The following is a 17818-nucleotide window of genomic DNA, read 5'->3' as shown; positions in this document are numbered from 1 at the left end:
CGTTGGCATCGGTTCTAAAGCTTTCGACCCTGACATCTCAGACTGGCCCACAGGGTGGCCTGGAGGTCCGGTTCTTAAATTCCTTCTCGGTGGCTTTGTAAGAGGTGAGTTATACGGCAGGGAGGGAGGAGGTGGGCCTCCTGTCCCCGTTCGGGCAGTGGAATCCTAGTCGCCAGCCCGGCTGTCCTCCAGGTGTGAGGCCGGGTTAAGTGTCTCATCAGCGTCAGAGTCAGGCAGAGGGGCTCTTGGGGGGCCGCTCATCCACTGCTGGAAGTAGCAGCCCCGAGGATGAGAGCTTCTTCATTGTTATGAATCTGTCTTCTCCCACCCTCTTCCCTCCTCTGTGCCATCTGACGCAGAGAGTTCCCAGTCCCGACCGCCCCCAGAATCGCGGGAGAGCCTGCAGACTGCACCCTCGGCCCGCGGAGACGGGACCTTTGAGGGTGGGACCAGGATATACCGGGGTTCTTACTGTGCCCCAGGGGAGTCCAACGCGGGGCGGGTGGAGAACCCCTGGCCTGAGACTCCTCCTAGGTGCTGGCTCCCCGGGTTGCTCAGCTATAGGCACCCCATCTCTGTCCCGAAGACTCACCCTGCCTAATTCCTGAGTCAGGGTGGTGGAGGCAGGCTCGCCCAGGGAGGGGGGTCCAGACTGGGTCTCCTGGCTCTCACACGGCCGCCGGGCCACCCAGCCCCCTCCTTGACTCCATCTCCGCTGCCTGTCTCCCCGCTCCCTGTGCCTCGGTCAGTCCAACCGGCCTCCTTCCGGGTCACCCCGCTCGCAGGCCAGGCCGGCTTGGCCGCGGGATCCTGGCAGCTGCTCCCTCCCTTGGTTGGAAGTTTCTTCCTTTCGAACAGCTGTGTGGGGGTTGTTTTCCAGCCAATCAGAGCTCCGCTCAAAACTCCCCTCCTGACCCTCCCCCCCACCCAGGTACGCTCAGTCAGGGTCAAGTGGGGATCTGTTCTCCCCGTGGCTCTGATGGATGAGTGGCTGGAATCTTCCTCCTACTTGTGACGACCCCTCTGGTTGCACAGGACGTACAGCTGGTGAGTGCAGCAGGCCCGTGCTCGGGGCAGGGGTTAACTCCCAGGTGGGGGCCTTGCCGCTCAGGGCTCAGGCGTCTTCCTGAGTATTTACGGCTGGTTGGTGTTTCCTGCCCGATACCCAGGTTGTTAACCTCACCTTTGTTTACCGGGGACCTAGCTCTCGGTTCTTAGCCGGTTCTGTTTCCTGCGGTCCCCTCCCCCCGGTCCTCCACCCTCAGGAGTGGACGTTCACCATCCTGGTGGGAGGGATCTACAAAGCCTTCAAGCCCCGGGGACGGCCCCGGAAAGTGTTAAGTACAGAGAGCCTTCCATCCGCAGAAGCAAGGTATCCCTTGGAAAACCATTCTGTTTTCTTCCTGCTCCATTATGCCCTGGTTTGGAGAACACTTTTCCGGAACAGAATGTTTCGTTTGAGAGCTGCCTGTACACTCTGCTGCATTCCCTTTCTCGAGGGGGTTTATTAACTTAAAACGGAAACTCTCCCTTGTGGGAAGTGGGCTGATAGTTTTCCGAACACGCTGGACTGCAAGGTGCAGGTGGGTCCTCACTGGGCCCCGTCCCCGGCTCCAGCCCTGTAGCCCGGGGCTTTTCCCACAGGGTACACGCAGGAGGGGCCCCCCAGGGCCCCGAGCCTAAGTTCAAAGCTTCAGCCATCTTGGTCGCAAAAACATAAAGGGGGAAAAAAAGTAAAAGGGGCTGAAAAGAAGATTTCAACCCTAAACCGGACAGGGCCGCCAGGAACCAAGGCCGAGGCAGCCGGGCCCTGGGCCACAGAGCCACGAGGTCGAAGGACATGCAGGGTCAGTGGCATCCCCTCCCTGGGGCACTCGCCATGTGGCGGAAGCTCCTTTTTCATCTTCTGGCTGCTTGCACAGCTCCCTTGCACGCCCGTGCTCTCCCATGGCTCAGACGATTGTGAGCGGGGTAGGTCTGACATGATGACGGCGTCCTGCGTCCTGCTTTAGTGCGAGGAGCGCACAGGGACAGAGTCAGAGTGTGCAGGGGGCTGCCTGGGGCCCCACAGGGGACAGGCCGGAGGCTGCGGCTCCGCCCCCCAGCCGTGTGCATCCGCGTGCAGGGTGGGCCCACGGGGCCTGCGTTCTGGCAAAGGAAGGGCAGGGGCTACAGAGACCGGGACCCACAGCTGCTCGGGTCAACGCGCAGTGTGGAGATTCACCCGCTAGACTGTCCTGAGCAAACCCCTTCCCCTCTCTCTCTCCTGGGCAGATCCTCGGTCTGTGAACTGCTCAGGCCTCAGCTGGGGGCCTCCGAGACCCTCTCCTCCCGCTCCTCTGTGTCTCTGACACACTGGCTACCGTTCCCCCCAAAACATAAAACCATGGTGGGGGTCTCCAGGGTAGTGTTGCTATTAGAAGGTTAGAGGATTTTAATGTAAACATGGATGCCTCCATTCTGACTAGTTGCTGGTCAGATTTTCCCTGGGTGAAGAACTACCCTTCACTGGGACATACGATGGTGGAAGAAGAAGTGACCATGAACACAGAAACTGGAATGAGGACCCGTCAGGGCGCCAGCTTGCTCCTCTGCGAGTCGTGTGTGGTGTTGCTACCTTCTTCCATGATAAACGGGAGGGGGGGTTTGCACACAAGACGCGATGATAAACGGGAGGGGGGGTTTGCACACAAGATGCTGGCATCCCCAAGTGCAGAGTGGGCAGGGAGCACCTGGTGCCAGGGAGGGTCTCCCTGCTCCCCTGAACTTGGTGTCCCTGCCCTGGTGGGGGCTGCTGGATGTGACCCCTTTGCTTAGGGGTCCTGCTCTGCCCAGGCACAGCCGCGACCTCCGTGGCTGGAGGACTGACAAGGTTACAGTGGACGTGGTCAGCTCAGCCCAGACCGTGCCCTCTCTTCGGGAAGCGGTGTGCATGCAGACGGGGCTCCTGTGGTGTCTGCCCTGTGTGTGGCTGGCGGGAAGGGTGTCCAGGCCACCACAGACGGGGGCTAGGAGAAAGTGGTTTCCTTCCACAGTTCACTTAACAGGCCACTTGGCTCTTACTCTCAGGTGACACTCTGACCTTGACCCGCCTTTCCGATCATGCAGTGGCTCAGTGTGTTGAGAACCTGGGTAGGAATATATACTAATAATGTGCAGCCCACCCCCACGCCATGCGACCCCTCCCCTCAACTCCCACTTGACTACGCCTGGGCTTTTCCCTCAGCACCCAGCACCTGACTTTGAGAAAGACTGCATCACCTTGCTGGGATCTTTAAGGGGGCAGCTGACAGCCTCATCCGTCTCTTGCCCCCGTTCTCTCACAGCTCGCCCGGACACGCTCCCCTTCCGGCCGAGCCCACATTCCACACGCCGTTTATCAGACCCTCCCCTCCGGGCGCAGGGCACCTGGCCTCATTCAGGAGAAGATGGATACCTTGCTCGCGATCACCTCTCCTTTCTCACAAAGTCACCCCCTCTGCCTGGCGCTGTTTGTTATGTAGAGAGGTCTCCAACAACGTGGCTTTTGTTGGGTTGCCTTTCCCAAGCACAGCTGAATCTCGGGCTCATAGACTGCCAGAAGTAGCAAAGTGGGCAGGACCCTCCCCCAGGGGCACTAGGCGTTCAAAGGTGCTGGAGGTCAGCTCTGTCTGCCCCTCTGCCCACGCTGCCCAACTGACGAGAGACGTGCCTGGCTCAGACCCCCCACTGCCCTCTCCCCGGTGACTAACTGAGCTTCCCAGCTCTGACCACCCCACCAACCACATCACAGGATAGTCCAGGTCGGGAGTTCCTGGGGAACGGGGGCCTTTGTATGTTTCTGAGATGGTCCACGGACCCTTGGTAATAATCTGGTGACTTGTCTGAGAGCTGGGCCCTGAATTCGGGGCAAGGACAGCATTAGCGCTTGGTTCCATGAGTCCCTCCCCTGACCGGAACCCTGTGCTCTGGAATTCAGTGATCTGTCCTCCTCACCATAGCTCTCTGGGTCAGTCAGGATAGGCTGGGTTGTGCTGCAGTAACAACAACTCCGCAGTTACAGGGTCTTAATGTGTTGGTCAGCAGGGAGGGCTCTGCCCACGGTGGAGATCAGGCCGAGGGAACAGACACCATCCTAAATATTGCCAGTTTCTATGTCAGAAGGGAAAGGGAATTGGGATGAATTGTGCATGAGTCCTTGAACAGTCCCACGAGAAGTGACCTGTGTCACTCTGTTCGCACATCACGGGGCCAAAGCAAGGAACGTGGGCGTATTGAACTTCACTGGGGCGGGGACAGCAGTCACACCACGCATCTGCCAGCAGAGAGCCAGAAATACTTGGCAGACAGCACCGGTGATTTTTACATCTTGCCAGCTCCTTTTCTCTTTCCAGAGGGGGAAAAATTCTGTAAAACGTCAATTAAAACGGAGAAACTATCCAAGCATGTATTCTAATTTATTTAGTTTATTTCTTTAGTTTTTAGTGTATTTATTTTAAACTTATTTACTGACCTTTTTAGAGAGAGAGGAAATGAGAGAGAGAGAGACAGAAACATGGATCTGTCCTGACCGGGGATCTAACCGGCAACCTCTGTGTTATCGGGATGACGCTCTAACCAACCTAGCTATCCAGCCATGGCCTAATTTGTTGAGTTTAAAGGGAATGACCAGGTGGTGGCACAGTGGATAGAACGTCAAACTGGGACACAGAGGACCCAGGTTCAAAACCCCGAGGTCGCCAGCTTGAGCGCAGGCTCATCCAGCTTGAGTGCAGGGTCACTGGCTTGAGCATGAGGTCATATACATGACCCAATGGTTGCTGGCTTGAGCCTAAGGTCACTGGCTTGAGCCCAAGGTCACTGGCTTGAGCAAGGGGTCACTCGCTCTGCTGTAGCCCCCTGGTCAAGGCACATATGAGAAAGCAGTCAATGAACAACTAAGGTGCCGCAACGAAAAACTGATGATTGATGCTTCTCATCTCTCTTCCTTCCTGTCTGTCCCTGTCTGTCCCTCTCTCTGTCTCCCTATCTGTCCCTCTCTGTGTCTCTGTCCCTATCTGTCCCTCTCTCTGTCTCCCTATCTGTCCCTCTCTCTGTCTCTGTCCCTATCTGTCCCTCTGTCTGTCAATCAACAACGAAGGTGCCGCAATGATGAATTGATGCTTCTCATCTCTCTTCCTTCCTGTCTGTCCCTATCTGTCCCTCTCTCTGTCTGTGAACTTCAGCCAATTGGAGAGTGTGATTGTCCTAAAATCACAGAGAGCTGATGGCACATTAATTAGTGCTAGAAACCAGGTCTGTTGGCATCTTTGTTTTTTCCCTTTTGGAACCACAGGTCATGTGGACCTGTTGTTTCGTGGATTCATCCACGTCTATGTGGTTTTCTGAATCAGTACGGTTGTTACTAATTTTAGCGTGAATGGCTGGAGGGCAGGGATACTAGGTTGACAATCAGTGAAGGAGCTAATTAATTAATTGTTTTAAGAGTTATTCTTTATTAAGACAGGCATTGCTCTAACCTCTTTGACTGATGGACAGCAACCTATATACAGCAACCCATAAAAGAGAACCTATTCTTTTTTATTGGATTTATTGGGGTGACATTGGTTAATAAAATTATATAGGTTTCAGGGATACAATTTCATAATACATTATCTGTATATTGTAAAGGGAGGATAAATGGTGATGGAAGGAACTATTTTAATTTAATAACCCCCGGGCTTGCAAGGTGGAGCACGGGGAAGGTTGTCTCCTTGGGAACGTACATCTAAACAGCAACGCTGCCTGTGTCTCCTGTGGAGACGCGCAGCTTCCGGGGAGACCCAGGTTACTGAGCATGCGCTCACGGTCCCGCGTGCCGCCGGGCACGTGAACTGAAAATGCCGCCAGACATTACATCGGACAGCAGCCGCTGCCTGTGTCTCCTGTGGAGACGCCCCGCCTCAGGGGAGACCCAGGTTACTGAGCATGCGCTCAGGGTCCCTCGTGCCGCCGGGCCCGTGAACGGAAAACGCGGCGGGGCGATTACATCGGACAGCAGCCACAGCAGCGAGAGTCTCCTCAATGCCCTGTGCTGGGCTACTTATCATATTTTCATGGCCTGACCTGTGTGAGTCTCACGCTAACTTGGCTGGCGGAAATTGGTAGCCACCATTTATAGTTGAAAATATTGATGGTCACAAAGATTCAATAACTTGCTGGTTAGAGAGAATACCTTTGTCTTGACCACCATCTCCATTGATTGGGTAGAAAATCCCATATTGAGTTATTGTGGTCATTTATTTATTACTTTTGAATAGTGTCCCCCAGTGGTGGCTTACACACCTGTGAGGGCAGTGATCAGGGCTGTTTTGTCAGCCCCATAGCCATCGCTCCTAGCACTGGGTCTGCCGTAGCATAGCTATTCCACGAACAGGGAGTTTCCATTATTACAGAACTGTGCTGCCAGGGTCCCCGGCAGACTGGGAGTGCAGCCTTCTGCCCGGTGTCGCCCCGTGCTTTGGAATCTGCGTTAACCCCCTGCCATGCCCTTCCCTGCCAAAGCCTCATTCATTTCTCTGGAGTGTCTTCAGCTTCTGCACACAGAATATCTGAATTGTACTATGTTTGTCCCTCTCTTTCTCGTTCCTGCCTTTACTCTTGTCCTCTCTTGCTGTCCCTCCCTTCCTATTTCCCTCTCATTCTGCTGTTTGTTCTTTCTCTGTTTTAGTGATACAGGCACGGATGTACCGAGTCCGAAACTCACACTGGGTGAGTGGCTCCTTGCTGGGCGGTCACCTTCCGAGTCGAGGATGCACACCTCGTGTGCACGCCCCAGAACGCAGCCTGTGATGTGGCATCCTGCCGTCCCCGTTTAGGGTCTCCGCTCATTAGGGCGCTGAGATTCCCTGTAATTATTTTAGTCACCCAAGCTTAATTTTGCAATTTAACCGTGGAATGTAATAATTGGGTTCAGTATATCCGAGCCTTATAGAAAATGGATGCAGCCTCTCATGTCCCTTTGGTCTGGGCTGTCTGGTGACTTCATGCTATCAATTGGTGAGTCGTCAAGTGTGTACCGAGAGTGTGCTCTGTGCCAGGCAGTGCGCTGGTTCTGATGAGGTAGCAAGGAGGACAGGGACACGTGGCCTTCCAGCAACAGGCTCACAAATTATTGAGGGAGGAGGGCATCCGACCAGAGGATCGTTTATTCTTGCTGGCAGTGGTAGATAAACTCTGAGATGGCTCCCAATTACCCTCCCCTTCTGGCACCCTTGTCTCTGTGCGATCACCTGCCCCCAGAGGGCCTGTCACTTCCTCTATGCAATGCAAAACAGCAGAGATGACCGGTGTCACTTGAGTACATTGTGGAGGTATAACGTCCGTCTTGCCCCTCGCCTTTCTCCTGCTGACTTTGATGAAGCCCGTGGGCACGGGAACTGCCCTGCGGAGAGACCCATGTGGTAAGGGATTACAGGCAGGTTCAGGCCAACAGCCAGCGAGAGACTGAGGCCTTCGGCTCGGCGGCCTGCCAGGGACCGGGTCTCGCCGGCAGCCACACGGGCGGTGAAGGGCTGGGAGGAGAACGCAGCTCTGGCCGGAACGTCAGTGGCGGCTCTGTAGAAACGTAACTGCCCGAGGTTCCGGCCCTGTGGAGGCTAGAAGTGAGCGCTGAGCCGTGGTCACACCGCTGTGTAGCCATGCATTGCTAATGTGGTGCTCCAGGAATCCTTCCTGCGGGAAGCGAGGCCCGGACTGTGCCCTGAAGAGTGAGCAGGGCTTGGCCTGGGAGCCCCGGTGGAGTGTGGGTGCTCAGGGGACAGGGACAGTTAAAGCTGGATGGAGGACATTCACAGCAGGGGTGAAGGTTTGGGACAAGAAGGCCTGGGTCCTAAGGGGGCCTATTAGGCAGAACCATGTGAAATTGTTTCTATTCAACAGGTTTAGATTCACAGAAATGCCAAGTCCATTAGGTCTGACCTATTTTAAGCATCCCAGTGAGGCCAGAGCTCCAATTTTGACAGGAAGGAGGTCCTATGAACTCACTTTGACTTGTGCAATGTGTTTTATTTTTGTTTGTTTTCTTTTTACATAAGAAAAATTAGGGTGGTCGGTCTTTGTGAAATATCCTCCATTTCCTTGAATTCCTTTGAAACGTAAGACTTTCTGCAGGCCTGAGTGAGCTTCGCAAACTTGCATTTTCCCATGGTCACAGCCAAGCAGGGCTGCTGAGGGTCGAGACCCCCCCCCCACACACACAGCTGGCACACAAGAACATGGTAGTTTAGGGAGGTCAGTCCAGGGCTGGGTGGGAATGCCCTCAGTCCCTCCCTACCAGATGACCTACACCCGCCCCCACACGCTCTCCACCTCTGAGCATGCGTCCTTTCCCTCCTGCACAAAGCCGGCCCCTGGCCCACGGGCGTGACCCCACCCACTCTGCAGGTGCTCACCATAGTCTCCCCTCTCCTCCACCTCCTCGTTTAGGGAGGGCTGAGAGGCTGAGCCTGGCCTGCCCACCTCTGCAATTCACAAGGCACCCAGGTCACTGCCTCTCTGCTCAGGTGACATGGCTGACCACACCCACTTCTTCCTTCCGGGTCAGTGCCCTCCCCTGTGCTCTGCTCCTGTCCTCTGATTGGCCCTCCCAGCTGAGAACCAATGGAGGGAGAGCAGCTAGGTCACTGGAGGACTCCGGGTGGGGGTGGAGGGGTGGGAATGTTGCAGGTGGCAAGAACACCTGTGCGAGGATGCAAAGGTGACAGAAAGCATGACTTGCTTAAAAAAAATGAATGTGGCCCCCAAGGCCTGACGTGCTGTGTGAAGTGGAGTCTGCACACGGCTCTGACAGCAGCAGAGAGAACGGGTGGCCAGCGGGGGTCAGAAGGCACCAGGGAGCCCCTCAGGAGACTCACAGCAGCACAGTGGGGAGCGGGAGGGGACACTGCAGAGCGCTAAGTCAGATGGGGTTGATCTGTGCTCGTCACAGGTGTTAACAGATGACAAGTGGCAAAGGCAGCTGCTGAACCCAGGCCTCTCATGACCACACCCCTCCACACCACGTGGTCAGGGGTGCAGGGCCAGGCGACACTTGTCTGGACGGAGCTTTGTGACTCACACAAGCCTCCGCTCTGACTGCGGCCCGCCCACGGCTTCTCTCGGGAACAGAGGAGGGAACAGCGTGTTAACTCGGAACTGGCAGCCGCGGATGCTGCTTCGGTTTTGAGTGACCACATCGACTCCAGCTTCTCTGCCAGCATCGAGTGACAGGAAGAGAACAGATGTCTCTGCTTCGCGTTTTTTCAGTCCGCCTTGATCAGAAGCAATCAAGGCGATGGGGCTGCCGCTGAGCTCTGCAGGGAAATCAAGCTTGGGCCAGCCTGGAGCGCAGTGGGAGCTGGGACGCGGGAGCATTACAGAGGCGGCCGTGCAGCGGAGGGCCTGGGCACCGCCTACCTGAGGCTCTAATGCCGGCTGGCTCAGTGGGGCGACTTAGAAGTAAATTTGTCTGTTTCTGGGCACTTGGAAAAGAACCAGGAGGAAAGATATTTATGTTAGATGTTACCGTTCCCTGTGTTTTCTTTCAAAAGCCCTGATTTCCTTTTGTGCCAGCGCCCCCCCCCCCCAGATGCATTTCCAACCCACCTCCCCCTGCAGAATGCGGCTGTGCAGTCACGGAGTGTGGGAGTGTGGGGGAGGGGCTACGGGGAAAACGGCTTTTCTCCCCACCTGTAAGGAGGGGCCTAACAGTGGCATGGGCCCCTCACCTCTCTGAGGGCACCTTTGGATATCCCTCAACTCTGACAGGTGGGCGGGGTGGGGAGGTCCCTGCAGACCGGCCTGGACTTTACTGGAGAAGCCGCAGGTCTTCTGGCCACGATGGTTCTGTTTTCCCAGTCTTGGGTGGGGACGGTTTCCTCATCTTTTGCTCAGCAAACAAAAATTAAATATATATTTATATATACTTTCTTCTTTTACAGGCGAAGAACCTCAAGCTTAGGGATGAAGTGAATAATTAACTGCCCAAGGTCACGCAGACACTAAGTGGCAGGATTCGGATGTCTGTGAATCCGGGTGAATTAGTTGCTCCACCCTTCACAAACGTGAGCTGTTCCGTGCGCTCAGGACTGCGCAAGCTCTGAGTCTCAGCGAATCGACTTCTGAACCCGCGTTGGTTATAATTTAATGGGGAACATGAGAGGCGCGGGGGCTGAGAGGGGAGCAAATGCCTTGGGCTGTGGCACACAAAGACGGGGCTAGTAGGCTCACAGGGGTCTGGAGAAAGGAGGGCGGATCCGCCACCGTGGAGAAAGTCTAGGAAGAGAGGAGAATTGCAGATGGTCCAGGAAGAGTCAGACCAGAGGAGGTGAGGGGGTGGGGAGAGGGCTGGTTGTTCTAGGTGATGGGAACTGGTGGGTGGAGCTGTGGACACAAAATGTCAGGGCCAGTCTGAAAGCCCTTCTGGCCCGGGCCACATCAGTCACACTGCTGGCAGGCTGTAATGACTCGGGCCTGGCTTATTAAGCACATTTGAAAATTGGGTGAATTGCTTGATTTGGTTAAAAAAAAAAAAAAATTGCACAGTCCATTTAATCAGGCTTCCTTTAAGGAACAAATGTCATTAAACACCATGTAATTAGCTGCCCCTGCAGCCTGACTGGGTGAAAATTATACCCTTGAAAAATGACAAAATATAATTTTAAGGTCAAATAGGGAGAATAAAAATACTGCTGGATACCCCCGGGTAAGAGGCCCATCAAAGCTCGCCTCATTCTCATTCATGGAAAAGACTCATTCTGGGTCGCCGCTGATCAGAACGGGGGGGGGGGGGCTTCCTCCGTGGCAGACCCTTAAGACCCAGGGTGTGTGGGTCTTTCTACAAAACGGGTGGAAAATAAGAGAGCCAGAAAAACAGACACACACACAGATTCCATTATACACGTGCTTATCGGCCTGATGATTTGCTACTGGGATAAAAATGTCTGCTTGCGCTATTAATCCAGGACACCGTGGTATCTTATAGTGACCTGCGCTCTAGCTGTGCTCTGATAGTGAAAGCTGACCAGAAAGTAGTGGAGGGACGGAGTGGACGCTCAGAGCCATCGCTTACTTTACCGTATTTTAAAAACAACTTTTCAGTAACACTGTGCACACACTGTGCACAGAGATGGAGATGAGCGTGCCTCTCACAAGGGGGCTGCTTAGTCCACGTCCAGCTGCAGTCACCGGTTAGCGCCACATAATCAAGGACGCAGCCGCCTAAGGCATCCTCTCCGTCTTTCCCAGCTGCCTCTGCGCCCTGGGCGGCTGCTGCCCTGACTCCTCACTGCGGACACCAGTGTCCCCGCCCCTACTTCAAGGGATGGCCACATGCAGCAAGCACTCTCCTTACGCCTGGCCACTTTTGCGCAACCGTTTTCACGAGATTCGTCCGCGTGGTTGCGTGCACTGTAATCGCTTCACTCTTACCGTTATGTGGCATTCTGCTTGATGAATACATTACAGTTTAATTCATTTAGGTGATATTTTGACTCACGAATGTCTGGGCAGATTTTTACTTAGAGCTACTATTAACGAAGCTGCCAGGAACCTGCCTTTTGTTGAGGAAATGTTGGCATACGTGGGTCTATCTAAGCAAGAGACTCCTGGGCCTAGCGTACGTGTGCATGATGTAGCCAGAGTGTACAAGACCTCCTTTCCAGTTGTCAGTACAGAGAGTAATACCATAATTAATAAATAACAATAGAGGAATAAACTGTGTTCTGTGTACTCACAACTGTAAACCTACTTTTGTGTCACCACGCATATGTATGTATATATATATAAATATATATATGAAGAAAGAGCATCACTATATATTAATAGCATGTATTTTACATAATATACTATATAGATGTGCAGTACTTATATATACACACAAAAACCTCTCTGTCTGTTCCTATAGGTCAGGGGTCGGGAACCTTTTTGGCTGAGAGAGCCATGAATGCCACATATTTTAAAATGTAATTCCGTGAGAGCCATACAATATGTTTAACACTAAATACAAATAAATGCGTGCATTTTATGTAAGACCAACACTTTTAAAGTACAATAAGTCTCTGAATTCTTTTAATAACATTGTTATGCTGTTTCTAACCAATGATTAATAAAGTACTTCATACCATTAATGCAACTTCTGGTGCTGCATGGTTTTGCTGATGGCTTTGTAGTCTGGTTGATACATGGTGAGGTTAAGCTTCATGCAGGCGTTGAGACTTCCATTCATTAAACGTGATCGTAGGTTGGTCTTAACATTCTTTAAATGTGAGAAAGACTGCTCACATGCATACGTAGAGCCAAACATTGTCAGTACAGCAATACTCACACGCTGCAGTGTGTGATTCCTGACGGGAAGCGCGTTCCAAGTTTTGACAATCAGCTAGGCCGTGGGTTGAAGTTTTTTCATTTCTCCCCACTTGTATTTGCTTGCCAACTCTGCTTGCTGTCAGGCTAGTCTTTCCAAATCTTCATTCAGTGACTTGAAATTTTCACACACATGTCTGAGGCCTTCAGGTCAGCAGCTTGTAGCTTAAAATCTCTGACGGAGACACCGGGGATGTAACTCAGGTCAGCGCTGTCCACCGCACACTCGTGTGGATGGGTGATGAACTTAAAAAGATGAGTGTGCTCACGAAATTCTCCAAAGGGCCCTTTGAATGACTGTAGGAGATTAGATGTGAAGCCCACTAGCTGCTGGAGATCAAGATGTTGAGCAGGGTCACTTGCTGTGCATGCATCTTTAAACTCTCCCAGTTTTTCAAAGTGTAGTAAACGACCTGTTTCAATGTTGGCAAATCCAATCACTTCTTGTTGAAGGGATAAGACTGTATTTCCAATGCCTTGCATTTTCACATTGAGCTGGTTCAGATATTTAGTTATGCCCATGAGATAGTAGAACTTCAGGAGCCACTCAGTGTTAGCTAACTCAGGATGCTAGATGTTTTTCATTCCAAGAAAAGTCCGGATTTTGCTCAGACAAGCCGAGAAAGGCTGAGTACTTTCCCTCTTGACAACCAACGCACATTGCTGTGCAGAAGCAGACCAGAATAATTATTCCCAACTTCATCCAGCAGTGTTTTAAACTGGCGATCATTTAAAGCTCGGACAACAATAAAGTTGACCACCTTAATGACCAGCAACATCACCTCACCAAGCTGCTCGCCACACATATGAGCACAAAGCGCCTCCTGATGTAGGATGCAGTGAAAACTTAGGATGGGTCTCTTTTCATGTTCACAACGAAGTGCTACGAATCCTGTTTTTCCCCACCATGCACAGAGCACCATCAGTACACACCGGAATAAGTTTATCCATCGGTAGATTTTTTTTTTTCTTTAGTGAACTCAGTGAAAGACTTGAATAAATCCTCCCCTCTTGTTTCTTTCATAGGCAAAACAGCAAGACTTTCCTCACATAGTGTGTCACCAACAGCATACCTTGCAATCATGCTAAACTGGGATAAATGGCTTATGTCTGTTGACTCATCCAAAGAGAGAGAAAAGAATGGTGCTGCATTTATGTCCTTCACTTGTGTTGCCTCAATTTGATTTGCCATCACGATGGTACGATCGTGAACAGTTCTTGCTGACAGAGGCATGTCTTTTATTTGTTTGATTATCTTGTCTTTATCCAAAAAGTTGTCAAAAAGTTCATTGGTGACATCAAGCATGAATGTTTTGGCATACTCCCCATCTGTGAATGGCTTTCTGTTTCTCACAATTGCTAAAGCACCACAAAGCTAGCCGAATTCCTGTCACCTTGTTGGGTCCAAACACGAAGTTGCTCCTTACTAGCTTGCACTCTGAACAGTAGCTCTTGACATGCTTTCTTCCTGCTGTCCCCCGCTGGATATTTCAATGCAAATGTAGTATGGCATGTGTCAAAGTGCCGCTTTATATTTGGCCATTTCATTGATGCATTTTATCATTGCATATTAGACAAACTGTAGAACCTGCTCTCTGCACAAAGGCGAATTCCTCTGTCCATTCCTGCTGAAAAGTATGATACTCCTCAACATTTTTCTTTTAGCCATCTTCTTCATCAAAAGGGTTTCTGCAATTAGCTAGCTGACTACTTGATTAAAAGGAGGGAAGTTACTTCCCGACCTTACAATGACCCGTGTACGTTAAGCATTATCCAATAAAAATTTGGTGTTGTCCCGGACCACAGCTGTGATTGGCTCCAGCCACCTGCAACCATGAACATGATCAGTAGGAAACAAATGGTTTGTAATACATGAGAATGTTTTATATTTTTAATGTTATTTTTTTTTATGAAAGATTTGTCTGTGAGCCAGATGCAGCCATCAAAAGAGCCACATCTGGCTCGTGAGCCACAGGTTCCCGACCCCTGCTATAGACCATCAGCTCTTGTGGGCAGTGACTTCCGGGTTATTTACCTCTTTGTCTGAGAGACAAGTGGACTGCTTGGCACAGAGAAATTCCCCATAGAATACACTACTCACAAAAATTAGGGGATATTTCACAATGAATATGAAATGATAAAAAAAGCATTTTATTTTTTTTTATTAAACAAGAACATCAGAAAAGCAAATGACAAGTCAAAGAAAGTTGTTTGATTATGCAAATGAGATGCAAAACCAACTTTTATTTCATTGGTGAAAATGCAGGGTACAAAAGGCTGAAAGTACTGGAGTATCTGCACATTCATATTCATTTTGAAATCTCCCCTAATTTTTGTGGGCAGTGTATATTTGTGCAACAGAGAGACAAGGACTGGGGTCCCGTGACGGGGACTGGAGTTACTTAGACTCTCAGGGTCTCGGTTTCTTTGTGGGTCTAACAGGGAATGAAGGCTGCTCAGCGGCTGTCTTTTCTGGGAGCGACCCAGCCGCGCCCCTCCCCCACCCCTCACCTTTCTAGAGTGAGGACCCTCGGTTCCTGTTTCTCATCAGACTTCTCACTATTTTAACGGAGATTGGGGCTCTGACAGGATCTCACCCCACCCCTACTCCCACCGAGAGAGAGGATCCTAAGGGCAATCAGCGAAGTTAAGCCAAATGTCAATCAGTGCTTGCTTGCACGTGGTCTGCTAGTGAGAGCAGCTTCCGTCTCTTCTGGTCACCGCCACCCCCCCACCAAGTCCCTGCTGGGCCTTTTCCCACTTTTCACCTCATTTTAAAGGGTTGACTAAATATCTTCTTTTATACACTGATTGTAATCCAGGTGATGCAAACTAGCAAATACAATTTGAACACAGTTTCTCATTTATAAAAAAACATTGAGTAGATTTCAAATCTTTATATATATATATAATTTTCTGTGGCAAAGCTGTCCTGTGGGTTAGGTCACAAACGCCTGACACAAGTGGGCTCAGGGACTTCATGCGACAATGTCCGACTGTCTCCCTGCCCCCGCCCCACCCCCAGGCCAACCCTGGCACTGTCAGAGGTGGCCCTGTCGACCAGGCACTGGGTAAGTTGATGCCTTCCCTGAGCCTTCAATTTCTCATCTATAAACTAGCATTTTTTTGGTAAAATTACTTACCCAAACAAATTTGGGGATGACTTTTAGAAGCATTTTGGGGTGCCGTAGATGACAGGGTGTGGTAGACTGCACGATCATTTCTGGTTTCTCACCCCTTCCTGTATCCTCTGCCTTAAGACCCTGCAGTTCCACCCTCTCCGGTGGTGGCGACTTCCCCACGCCCCCTCGATGCTGGGCGGGGCCTTGTGACTGGCCTGGGCCTCCGGAAGTGGGTGGGTGGACAGCGTGCCAGGCCCGGGCGGCACCAGGAGAAGCTCCGTGGATTTCTACTTCCCTTCTCATGCTTCCCGCCTCCCTCAGGAGGAGATCATGCTCTGGGACAGTGGTTTTCGACCTTTTTACACTTGGGGACGAGTGAAAATTGGAGGATTACTTTGGGGACCACTAAGGCAGAAATCACCCTGAGCCTATGCGATTCCGACAGAGATCATTGGGTCTATAATTTTCATACAACGTCAGGGTGGTTAACTCTTTGGTGGACCAGCATGACATTTCTGGCAGATGGGTCCATGGACCGGCTGTTGAAAACCATGGCTCGTGGATACAGCTGTTCGCCTCCATCCAGTCGGGCCCCAGGATGGACACGTTTATAACAGAGCATTCCCGACCATCCCACTGACCCTGGGGCTCACTGCTGTATGGCTGGCTGATATGGATTTTGGAAGGAAAGGAGCAATGACAAAGCTTACCTTTGCCTGTGGCCCTCACCATCCTCTCCACTGTCTCCTTGGGAGCCATGTGTCTCAGGTGGTGTCGGAACAAGGGGGAAGCTGCCTGTGCCCAAGTGTCACCGAGAGCTACCTGCCCCTCAGAGGACGGTGACCTGAGTAACAGGACGCTCTTTGTTGGCACGCTGAGATCGTGAGGGTACTTGTTGCCCCGCTCTAACCTGCTCTCTCCTCACTAAAGGTGTGACTCTTCTATCTGGAGGGACACCCAAGGTATTCCAGTGTCTCGTGGCATCAATTTAAGATGAGGAAGAGCCAACACGACCCGCCCAGTGTCCTAGAGTCTCTCTGAACACGAGTGCACAGGCATGCTGGACTTTTCTCGTATTTTTATACCCTCCGGTCCGAGCAAAGTGCCTGGAGCCTGGCGGACGTAGGTCAGATAAGAAATGCAACAGTGAGGCCCTGGCCGGTTGGCTCAGTGGTAGAGCGTCGGCCTGGCGTGCAGAAGTCCCGGGTTCGATTCCCGGCCAGGGCACACAGGACAGGTGCCCATCTGCTTCTCCACCCCTCCCCCTCTCCTTCCTTTCTGTCTCTCTCTTCCCCTCCCGCAGCTGAGGCTCCATTGGAGCAAAGTTGGCCCGGGTGCTGAGGATGGCTCTATGGCCTTTGCCTCAGGCGCTAGAATGGCTCTGGTTGCAACAGAGCAACGCTCCAGATGGGCAGAGCATCGCCCCCTGGTGGGCGTGCCGGGTGGATCCCGGTCAGGTGCATGTGGGAGTCTGTCTGACTGCCTCCCCGTTTCCAGCTTCAGAAAAATACAAAAAAAAAAAAAAAAAAAAGATGCAACAGTGAGATGGATGGACGAGGGGAAGAAGGAGAGCTCGAGAAATAAGACTGTGTCTGAGGAGGTAACTGGGGGGTCTGATGGTGATGGAAGGGGGTCTCCTGGTTCCCTCTCCGGAGTGGGGAACATGGGCACCTGTCCCGCCCCTTCTCTGACCTGAACATCAGCAACATCGAGGCAGGAGCTGCCTGTCAGTGGACAGTGGACGGCGGCGTGTGTGATCATCAGCCTCTGGCCCTGAGGGAACAGTACTGAGGCTCCGGAGCTTGAGGCCAGCCCCACACCCAGCAGAAGCCCATGGCCAGCCCCACGCCTGGCAGGAGCTTCCTCTGGACGGCGCCTCGCCTCCCGGCGGCGGGCTGAGGCGGGTCATCCTCCCGGGACTGTGTCAGGACGGCTCTCAATGAACAAAGTTCCACCTGGAGCAAGCTTGTCTTTTTGTGTTTTTTTTTTTTTTTTTTTTTTAACAAATACTATTTTTTTCTCCCTCTCTCATCTGGAAAGGTGAGCTGTAGAGTGTTTACGTTAATTCCTCACACACACTTTGAGAAGTACGTCTCTAGCCACCCATGGGGGGCTAGAATGGCGAGAGCACAACAAAACAGCTGTGAATAAACCTGGGGTTTCAGAAACATCTGCCAAACAGACAAGAGAGCTGAGGCTCAGGGGGGCGACCATGTGCTTCACCTCACTGGATGGAGACACAGAGCAAACTGGGACCTTGACCTTTTGCCACCAACGCTGGAGGTGTTTTCATTATAGCTTGTTGCCCCTGGCTGTCCCGGTTAACAAAACTGTCC

General features: G+C 52.0%; 1 long non-coding RNA gene across 1 annotated transcript; it reads left to right on the top strand.

Moving 5' to 3' along the window:
* The first annotated feature begins 870 nt into the window (after positions 1-870).
* On the top strand, positions 871-12088 carry LOC136328454 (uncharacterized). Its single transcript, XR_010730040.1, has 3 exons — positions 871-1047; positions 9939-10032; positions 11245-12088. It is a non-coding gene; the product is annotated as an uncharacterized lncRNA (long non-coding RNA).
* Positions 12089-17818: the final 5730 nt, after the last annotated feature.

Source organism: Saccopteryx bilineata, chromosome 3 (genome assembly GCF_036850765.1).
Source record: "Saccopteryx bilineata isolate mSacBil1 chromosome 3, mSacBil1_pri_phased_curated, whole genome shotgun sequence".
Lineage (NCBI taxonomy): Eukaryota > Metazoa > Chordata > Mammalia > Chiroptera > Emballonuridae > Saccopteryx > Saccopteryx bilineata.
The sequence above is the reverse complement of the archived record's forward strand: the minus strand, read 5'-3'. Positions and strand labels throughout refer to the sequence as shown.